We start from the raw sequence: 10,151 nt of genomic DNA, 5'->3' as shown, positions 1-10,151 counted from the left end.
TGACTATACTGATGGAACCCCCATGTTATGGGTTCAGTGGTTGAATATACTGATAGAACCCCCATGTTATGTTATGGGTTCAGTGGTTGACTATACTGATGGACCCCCATGTTATGGGTTCAGTGGTTGAATATACTGATGGAACCCCCATGTTATGGGTTCAGTGGTTGAATATACTGATGGAACCCCCATGTTATGTTATGGGTTCAGTGGTTGAATATACTGATAGAACCCCCATGTTATGTTATGGGTTCAGTGGTTGACTATACTGATGGACCCCCATGTTATGGGTTCAGTGGTTGAATATACTGATGGAACCCCCATGTTATGGGTTCAGTGGTTGACTATACTGATAGAACCCCCATGTTATGGGTTCAGTGGTTGACTATACTGATGGAACCCCATGTTATGGGTTCAGTGGTTGAATATACTGATGGAACCCCCATGTTATGGGTTCAGTGGTTGACTATACTGATAGAACCCCCATGTTATGGGTTCAGTGGTTGACTATACTGATGGAACCCCATGTTATGTTATGGGTTCAGTGGTTGACTATACTGATGGAACCCCCATGTTATGGGTTCAGTGGTTGACTATACTGATGGAACCCCCATGTTATGTTATGGGTTCAGTGGTTGAATATACTGATGGAACCCCCATGTTATGGGTTCAGTGGTTGAATATACTGATGGAACCCCCATGTTATGGGTTCAGTGGTTGACTATACTGATGGAACCCCCATGTTATGGGTTCAGTGGTTGAATATACTGATGGAACCCCCATGTTATGGGTTCAGTGGTTGACTATACTGATGGAACCCCATGTTATGGGTTCAGTGGTTGACTATACTGATGGAACCCCCATGTTATGTTACGGGTTCAGTGGTTGACTATACTGATGGAACCCCCATGTTATGGGTTCAGTGGTTGACTATACTGATGGAACCCCCATGTTATGGGTTCAGTGGTTGACTATACTGATGGAACCCCCATGTTATGGGTTCAGTGGTTGACTATACTGATGGAACCCCCATGTTATGGGTTCAGTGGTTGACTATACTGATGGAACCCCCATGTTATGTTATGGGTTCAGTGGTTGAATATACTGATGGAACCCCCATGTTATGGGTTCAGTGGTTGACTATACTGATGGAACCCCCATGTTATGGGTTCAGTGGTTGACTATACTGATGGAACCCCCATGTTATGTTATGGGTTCAGTGGTTGACTATACTGATGGAACCCCCATGTTATGGGTTCAGTGGTTGACTATACTGATGGACCCCCATGTTATGGGTTCAGTGGTTGACTATACTGATGGAACCCCATGTTATGTTATGGGTTCAGTGGTTGACTATACTGATGGAACCCCCATGTTATGGGTTCAGTGGTTGACTATACTGATAGAACCCCCATGTTATGGGTTCAGTGGTTGACTATACTGATGGAACCCCCATGTTATGGGTTCAGTGGTTGACTATACTGATAGAACCCCCATGTTATGGGTTCAGTGGTTGAATATACTGATGGACCCCCATGTTATGGGTTCAGTGGTTGAATATACTGATGGAACCCCATGTTATGGGTTCAGTGGTTGACTATACTGATGGAACCCCATGTTATGGGTTCAGTGGTTGAATATACTGATGGACCCCCATGTTATGGGTTCAGTGGTTGACTATACTGATGGAACCCCCATGTTATGTTATGGGTTCGGTGGTTGAATATACTGATGGAACCCCCATGTTATGGGTTCAGTGGTTGACTATACTGATGGAACCCCCATGTTATGGGTTCAGTGGTTGACTATACTGATGGAACCCCCATGTTATGGGTTCAGTGGTTGAATATACTGATGGACCCCCATGTTATGGGTTCAGTGGTTGAATATACTGATGGAACCCCCATGTTATGGGTTCAGTGGTTGAATATACTGATGGACCCCCATGTTATGGGTTCAGTGGTTGAATATACTGATGGACCCCATGTTATGGGTTCAGTGGTTGAATATACTGATGGAACCCCCATGTTATGTTATGGGTTCAGTGGTTGACTATACTGATGGAACCCCATGTTATGGGTTCAGTGGTTGAATATACTGATGGAACCCCATGTTATGTTATGGGTTCAGTGGTTGAATATACTGATGGACCCCCATGTTATGGGTTCAGTGGTTGAATATACTGATGGAACCCCCATGTTATGGGTTCAGTGGTTGAATATACTGATGGAACCCCCATGTTATGGGTTCAGTGGTTGACTATACTGATGGAACCCCCATGTTATGGGTTCAGTGGTTGACTATACTGATGGAACCCCATGTTATGGGTTCAGTGGTTGAATATACTGATGGACCCCCATGTTATGGGTTCAGTGGTTGACTATACTGATGGAACCCCCATGTTATGGGTTCAGTGGTTGAATATACTGATGGAACCCCCATGTTATGTTATGGGTTCAGTGGTTGAATATACTGATGGAACCCCCATGTTATGGGTTCAGTGGTTGAATATACTGATGGAACCCCCATGTTATGTTATGGGTTCAGTGGTTGACTATACTGATGGAACCCCCATGTTATGTTACGGGTTCAGTGGTTGACTATACTGATGGACCCCCATGTTATGGGTTCAGTGGTTGACTATACTGATGGAACCCCATGTTATGGGTTCAGTGGTTGACTATACTGATGGACCCCCATGTTATGGGTTCAGTGGTTGACTATACTGATGGAACCCCATGTTATGGGTTCAGTGGTTGACTATACTGATGGAACCCCCATGTTATGTTATGGGTTCAGTGGTTGACTATACTGATGGACCCCCATGTTATGGGTTCAGTGGTTGAATATACTGATGGAACCCCATGTTATGGGTTCAGTGGTTGAATATACTGATGGAACCCCATGTTATGTTATGGGTTCAGTGGTTGAATATACTGATGGAACCCCATGTTATGGGTTCAGTGGTTGACTATACTGATGGAACCCCCATGTTATGTTATGGGTTCAGTGGTTGACTATACTGATGGAACCCCCATGTTATGGGTTCAGTGGTTGTACTGTACCTGTAGTGTACCTGTAGTGAACCTGTAGTGTACCTGTAGTGAACCGGTAGTGAACCTGTAGTGTACCTGTAGTAAACCTGTAGTGATCCTGTAGTGTACCTGTAGTGAACCTGTAGTGTACCTGTAGTGTACCTGTAGTGAACCTGTAGTGTACCTGTAGTGTACCTGTAGTGAACCTGTACTGTACCTGTAGTGTACCTGTAGTGAACCTGTACCTGTAGTGTACCTGTAGTGAACCTGTACTGTACCTGTACTGTACCTGTTGTGAACCTGTAGTGAACCTGTACTGTACCTGTAGTGTACCTGTAGTGTACCTGTAGTGAACCTGTACCTGTAGTGTACCTGTAGTGAACCTGTACTGTACCTGTACTGTACCTGTAGTGTACCTGTTGTGAACCTGTACTGTACCTGTACTGTACCTGTAGTGTACCTGTAGTGTACCTGTAGTGAACCTGTACTGTACCTGTACTGTACCTGTAGTGTACCTGTAGTGTACCTGTAGTGTACCTGTACTGTACCTGTTGTGAACCTGTAGTGAACCTGTACTGTACCTGTAGTGTACCTGTTGTGAACCTGTAGTGAACCTGTAGTGAACCTGTAGTGTACCTGTAGTGAACCTGTAGTGTACCTGTAGTGTACCTGTAGTGAACCGGTAGTGAACCTGTAGTGTACCTGTAGTGTACCTGTACCTGTTGTGTACCTGTAGTGTACCTGTAGTGTACCTGTAGTGTACCTGTAGTGAACCGGTAGTGTACCTGTAGTGAACCTGTAGTGTACCTGTAGTGAACCTGTAGTGTACCTGTAGTGTACCTGTAGTGTACCTGTAGTGTACCTGAACCTAGTGAACCTGTAGTGTAACCTGTAGTGAACCTGTACTGTACCTGTAGTGAACCTACCTGTAGTGAACCTGTAGTGAACCTGTAGTGAACCTGTAGTGTACCTGTAGTGAACCTGTAGTGAACCTGTACTGTACCTGTAGTGTACCTGTAGTGAACCTGTAGTGAACCTGTAGTGTACCTGTAGTGAACCTGTAGTGTACCTGTAGTGAACCTGTAGTGTACCTGTAGTGAACCGGTAGTGAACCTGTAGTGTACCTGTAGTGAACCTGTAGTGTACCTGTAGTGAACCTGTAGTGTACCTGTAGTGTACCTGTAGTGAACCTGTAGTGAACCTGTAGTGTACCTGTAGTGAACCTGTAGTGAACCTGTAGTGTACCTGTAGTGAATCTGTAGTGTACCTGTAGTGTACCTGTAGTGTACCTGTAGTGAACCTGTAGTGAACCTGTAGTGTACCTGTAGTAAACCTGTAGTGATCCTGTAGTGTGTACCTGTAGTGTACCTGTAGTGAACCTGTAGTGTACCTGTAGTGTACCTGTAGTGAACCTGTAGTGTACCTGTAGTGTACCTGTAGTGAACCTGTACTGTACCTGTAGTGTACCTGTAGTGAACCTGTACCTGTAGTGTACCTGTAGTGAACCTGTACTGTACCTGTACTGTACCTGTTGTGAACCTGTAGTGAACCTGTACTGTACCTGTAGTGAACCTGTACCTGTAGTGTACCTGTAGTGAACCTGTACCTGTAGTGTACCTGTAGTGAACCTGTACTGTACCTGTAGTGTACCTGTAGTGTACCTGTTGTGAACCTGTACTGTACCTGTAGTGTACCTGTAGTGTACCTGTAGTGTACCTGTAGTGAACCTGTACTGTACCTGTACTGTACCTGTAGTGTAGTGTACCTGTAGTGTACCTGTAGTGTACCTGTACTGTACCTGTTGTGAACCTGTAGTGAACCTGTACTGTACCTGTAGTGTACCTGTTGTGAACCTGTAGTGAACCTGTAGTGAACCTGTAGTGAACCTGTAGTGTACCTGTAGTGAACCTGTAGTGTACCTGTAGTGTACCTGTAGTGAACCGGTAGTGAACCTGTAGTGTACCTGTAGTGTACCTGTACCTGTTGTGTACCTGTAGTGTACCTGTAGTGTACCTGTAGTGTACCTGTAGTGAACCGGTAGTGTACCTGTAGTGAACCTGTAGTGTACCTGTAGTGAACCTGTAGTGTACCTGTAGTGTACCTGTAGTGTACCTGTTGTGAACCTGTAGTGAACCTGTACTGAACCTGTAGTGTACCTGTAGTGTACCTGTAGTGAACCTGTAGTGAACCGGTAGTGAACCTGTAGTGAACCTGTAGTGTACCTGTAGTGAACCTGTACCTGTAGTGTACCTGTAGTGAACCTGTACTGTACCTGTACTGTACCTGTTGTGTACCTGTAGTGAACCTGTACTGTACCTGTAGTGTACCTGTAGTGTACCTGTAGTGAACCTGTACCTGTAGTGTACCTGTAGTGTACCTGTACTGTACCTGTACTGTACCTGTAGTGTACCTGTTGTGTACCTGTACTGTACCTGTACTGTACCTGTAGTGTACCTGTAGTGTACCTGTAGTGAACCTGTACTGTACCTGTACTGTACCTGTAGTGTACCTGTAGTGTACCTGTAGTGTACCTGTACTGTACCTGTTGTGAACCTGTAGTGAACCTGTACTGTACCTGTAGTGTACCTGTTGTGAACCTGTAGTGAACCTGTAGTGAACCTGTAGTGAACCTGTAGTGTACCTGTAGTGAACCTGTAGTGTACCTGTAGTGTACCTGTAGTGAACCGGTAGTGAACCTGTAGTGTACCTGTAGTGTACCTGTACCTGTTGTGTACCTGTAGTGTACCTGTAGTGTACCTGTAGTGTACCTGTAGTGAACCGGTAGTGTACCTGTAGTGAACCTGTAGTGTACCTGTAGTGAACCTGTAGTGTACCTGTAGTGTACCTGTAGTGTACCTGTAGTGTACCTGTTGTGAACCTGTAGTGAACCTGTACTGTACCTGTAGTGTACCTGTAGTGTACCTGTAGTGAACCTGTAGTGAACCGGTAGTGAACCTGTAGTGAACCTGTAGTGTACCTGTAGTGAACCGGTAGTGAACCTGTAGTAGTGTACCTGTAGTGTACCTGTAGTGTACCTGTAGTGAACCTGTAGTGTACCTGTAGTGAACCTGTAGTGTACCTGTAGTGAACCGGTAGTGAACCTGTAGTGTACCTGTAGTGTACCTGTAGTGTACCTGTAGTGAACCTGTAGTGTACCTGTAGTGAACCTGTAGTGTACCTGTAGTGTACCTGTAGTGAACCTGTACCTGTAGTGAACCTGTAGTGAACCTGTACTGTATCTGTACTGTACCTGTAGTGAACCTGTACTGTATCTGTAGTGTACCTGTAGTGAACCTGTACCTGTAGTGAACCTGTACCTGTAGTGAACCTGTAGTGAACCTGTACTGTATCTGTAGTGTACCTGTAGTGAACCTGTAGTGAACCTGTAGTGTACCTGTAGTGTACCTGTAGTGAACCTGTACCTGTAGTGAACCTGTAGTGAACCTGTACTGTATCTGTACTGTACCTGTAGTGAACCTGTACTGTATCTGTAGTGTACCTGTAGTGAACCTGTACCTGTAGTGAACCTGTACCTGTAGTGAACCTGTAGTGTACCTGTAGTGAACCTGTACCTGTAGTGAACCTGTACGGTTCCTGTAGTGTACCTGTAGTGAACCTGTAGTGAACCTGTACTGTACCTGTAGTGTACCTGTAGTGTACCTGTAGTGAACCTGTACCTGTAGTGAACCTGTACTGTATCTGTAGTGTACCTGTAGTGAACCTGTACCTGTAGTGAACCTGTACTGTACCTGTACTGTACCTGTAGTGTACCTGTACTGTACCTGTAGTGTACCTGTACTGTACCTGTACTGTACCTGTAGTGTACCTGTAGTGAACCTGTACTGTACCTGTAGTGTACCTGTAGTGAACCTGTAGTGTACCTGTACTGTACCTGTAGTGTACCTGTAGTGAACCTGTAGTGAACCTGTAGTGTACCTGTAGTGAACCTGTAGTGTACCTGTAGTGTACCTGTAGTGAACCTGTAGTGTACCTGTAGTGAACCTGTAGTGTACCTGTAGTGAACCGGTAGTGAACCTGTAGTGTACCTGTAGTGTACCTGTAGTGTGCCTGTAGTGTACCTGTAGTGAACCTGTACCTGTAGTGAACCTGTACCTGTAGTGAACCTGTACTGTACCTGTAGTGTACCTGTAGTGTACCTGTAGTGAACCTGTACCTGTAGTGAACCTGTACTGTACCTGTAGTGTACCTGTAGTGAACCTGTACCTGTAGTGTACCTGTAGTGTACCTGTAGTGTACCTGTAGTGAACCTGTACTGTACCTGTACTGTACCTGTAGTGTACCTGTTGTGAACCTGTACTGTACCTGTACTGTACCTGTAGTGTACCTGTAGTGTACCTGTAGTGAACCTGTACTGTACCTGTTGTGTGAACCTGTAGTGAACCTGTACTGTACCTGTAGTGTACCTGTTGTGAACCTGTAGTGAACCTGTACTGTACCTGTAGTGTACCTGTAGTGTACCTGTAGTGAACCTGTACCTGTAGTGAACCTGTAGTGAACCTGTACTGTACCTGTAGTGTACCTGTAGTGAACCTGTAGTGAACCTGTAGTGTACCTGTACTGTACCTGTAGTGTACCTGTAGTGTACCTGTACTGTACCTGTAGTGTACCTGTAGTGTACCTGTAGTGAACCTGTAGTGTATCTGTAGTGAACCTGTAGTGAACCTGTAGTGTACCTGTAGTGAACCTGTAGTGTACCTGTAGTGTACCTGTAGTGTACCTGTACTGTACCTGTAGTGTACCTGTAGTGTACCTGTAGTGAACCTGTAGTGTATCTGTAGTGAACCTGTAGTGAACCTGTAGTGTACCTGTAGTGAACCTGTAGTGTACCTGTAGTGTACCTGTAGTGTACCTGTAGTGAACCTGTAGTGTATCTGTAGTGAACCTGTAGTGTACCTGTAGTGTACCTGTAGTGTACCTGTAGTGTACCTGTAGTGAACCCAACACGCTCTCACAGTCTCCAACGCTTTTCCGTAAATGTCCAAAAGGTTTGAGATAGGGTTATGAATGGTTAAGGTAAGGGTTAAGGTTAACAGTAGTAGACTAGACTACTGGTATAACTACACCCGCTAGACTACTGTTATAACCCCTCACATTAGACTACTGTTATAACCCTTCACACTAGACTACTGTTATAACCCCTCACACTAGACTACTGTTATAACCCCACACACTAGACTACTGATATAACCCCTCACACGAGACTACTGGTATAACCCCTCACACGAGACTACTGTGATAACCCCTCACACTAGACTACTGTTATAACCCCTCACACCAGACTACTGATATAACCCCTCCCACTAGACTACTGTTGTAACCCCTCCCACTAGACTACTGTTATAACCTCTCACACTATACTACTGTTATAACCCCTCACACTAGACTGCTGTTATAACCTCTCACACTAGACTACTGTTATAACCTCTCACACTAGACTACTGTTATAACCCCTCCCACTAGACTACTGTTGTAACCCTCCCACTAGACTACTGTTATAACCCCTCACACTAGACTACTGTTATAACCCCTCACACTAGACTACTGTTATAACCCCTCACACTAGACCACTGTTATAACCCCTCACACTAGACTGCTGTTATAACCCCTCACACTAGACTACTGGTATAACCCCTCACACTAGACTACTGTTATAACCCCTCACACGAGACTACTGTTATAACCCCTCACACTAGACTACTGATATAACCCCTCACACCAGACTACTGTTATAACCCCTCACACTAGACTACTGTTATAACCCCTAGACTACTGTTATAACCTCTCACACTAGACTACTGTTATAACCTCTCACACAAGACTACTGGTATAACCCCTCACACGAGACTACTGTTATAACCCCTCACACTAGACTACTGTTATAACCCCTCACACCAGACTACTGATATAACCCCTCCCACTAGACTACTGTTGTAACCCCTCCCACTAGACTACTGTTATAACCCCTCACACTAGACTACTGTTATAACCCCTCACACTAGACTACTGTTATAACCCCTCACACTAGACTACTGGTATAACCCCTCACACTAGACTACTGGTATAACCCCTCACGCTAGACTACTGTTATAACCCCTCACATTAGACTACTGTTATAACCCTTCACACTAGACTACTGTTATAACCCCTCACACTAGACTACTGTTATAACCCCTCACACTAGACTACTGGTATAACCCCTCACACTAGACTACTGTTATAACCCCTCACACTAGACTACTGGTATAACCCCTCACACTAGACTACTGTTATAACCCCTCACACTAGACTACTGTTATAACCCCTCACACTAGACTACTGATATAACCTCTCACACTAGACTACTGTTATAACCCCTCACACTAGACCACTGTTATAACCCCTCACACTAGACTGCTGTTATAACCCCTCACACTAGACTGCTGTTATAACCTCTCACACTAGACTACTGTTATAACCTCTCACACTAGACTACTGTTATAACCCCTCAGACTAGACTACTGTTATAACCCCTCCCACTAGACTACTGTTATAACCCCTCACACTAGACTACTGGTATAACCCCTCACACTAGACTACTGTTATAACCCCTCACACTAGACTACTGTTATAACCCCTCACACTAGACTACTGATATAACCTCTCATACTAGACTACTGTTATAACCCCTCACACTAGACCACTGTTATAACCCCTCACACTAGACTGCTGTTATAACCCCTCACACTAGACTACTGGTATAACCCCTCACACTAGACTACTGTTATAACCCCTCACACGAGACTACTGTTATAACCTCTCACACGAGACTACTGGTATAACCCCTCACACGAGACTACTGTTATAACCCCTCACACTAGACTACTGTTATAACCCCTCACACCAGACTACTGATATAACCCCTCCCACTAGACTACTGTTGTAACCCCTCCCACTAGACTACTGTTATAACCCCTCACACTAGACTACTGTTATAACCCCTCACACTAGACTACTGTTATAACCCCTCACACTAGACTACTGGTATAACCCCTCACACTAGACTACTGGTATAACCCCTCACGCTAGACTACTGTTATAACCCCTCACATTAGACTA

At 44.8% G+C, this 10,151-nt stretch overlaps 1 long non-coding RNA gene across 1 annotated transcript; it reads right to left on the bottom strand.

Annotated features, from left to right (window-relative positions):
- Positions 1 to 8,230: 8,230 nt before the first annotated feature.
- LOC127912573 (uncharacterized) lies at positions 8,231 to 9,646 on the bottom strand. Its single transcript, XR_008083297.1, has 3 exons — positions 9,512 to 9,646; positions 9,330 to 9,381; positions 8,231 to 8,478 (listed from the first exon to the last, which is right to left on the bottom strand). It is a non-coding gene; the product is annotated as an uncharacterized LOC127912573 (long non-coding RNA).
- Positions 9,647 to 10,151: the final 505 nt, after the last annotated feature.

Source organism: Oncorhynchus keta, chromosome 27 (genome assembly GCF_023373465.1).
Source record: "Oncorhynchus keta strain PuntledgeMale-10-30-2019 chromosome 27, Oket_V2, whole genome shotgun sequence".
In the NCBI taxonomy this organism is placed as follows: domain Eukaryota; kingdom Metazoa; phylum Chordata; class Actinopteri; order Salmoniformes; family Salmonidae; genus Oncorhynchus; species Oncorhynchus keta.
This window is presented reverse-complemented; position numbering and strand designations above follow the sequence as displayed.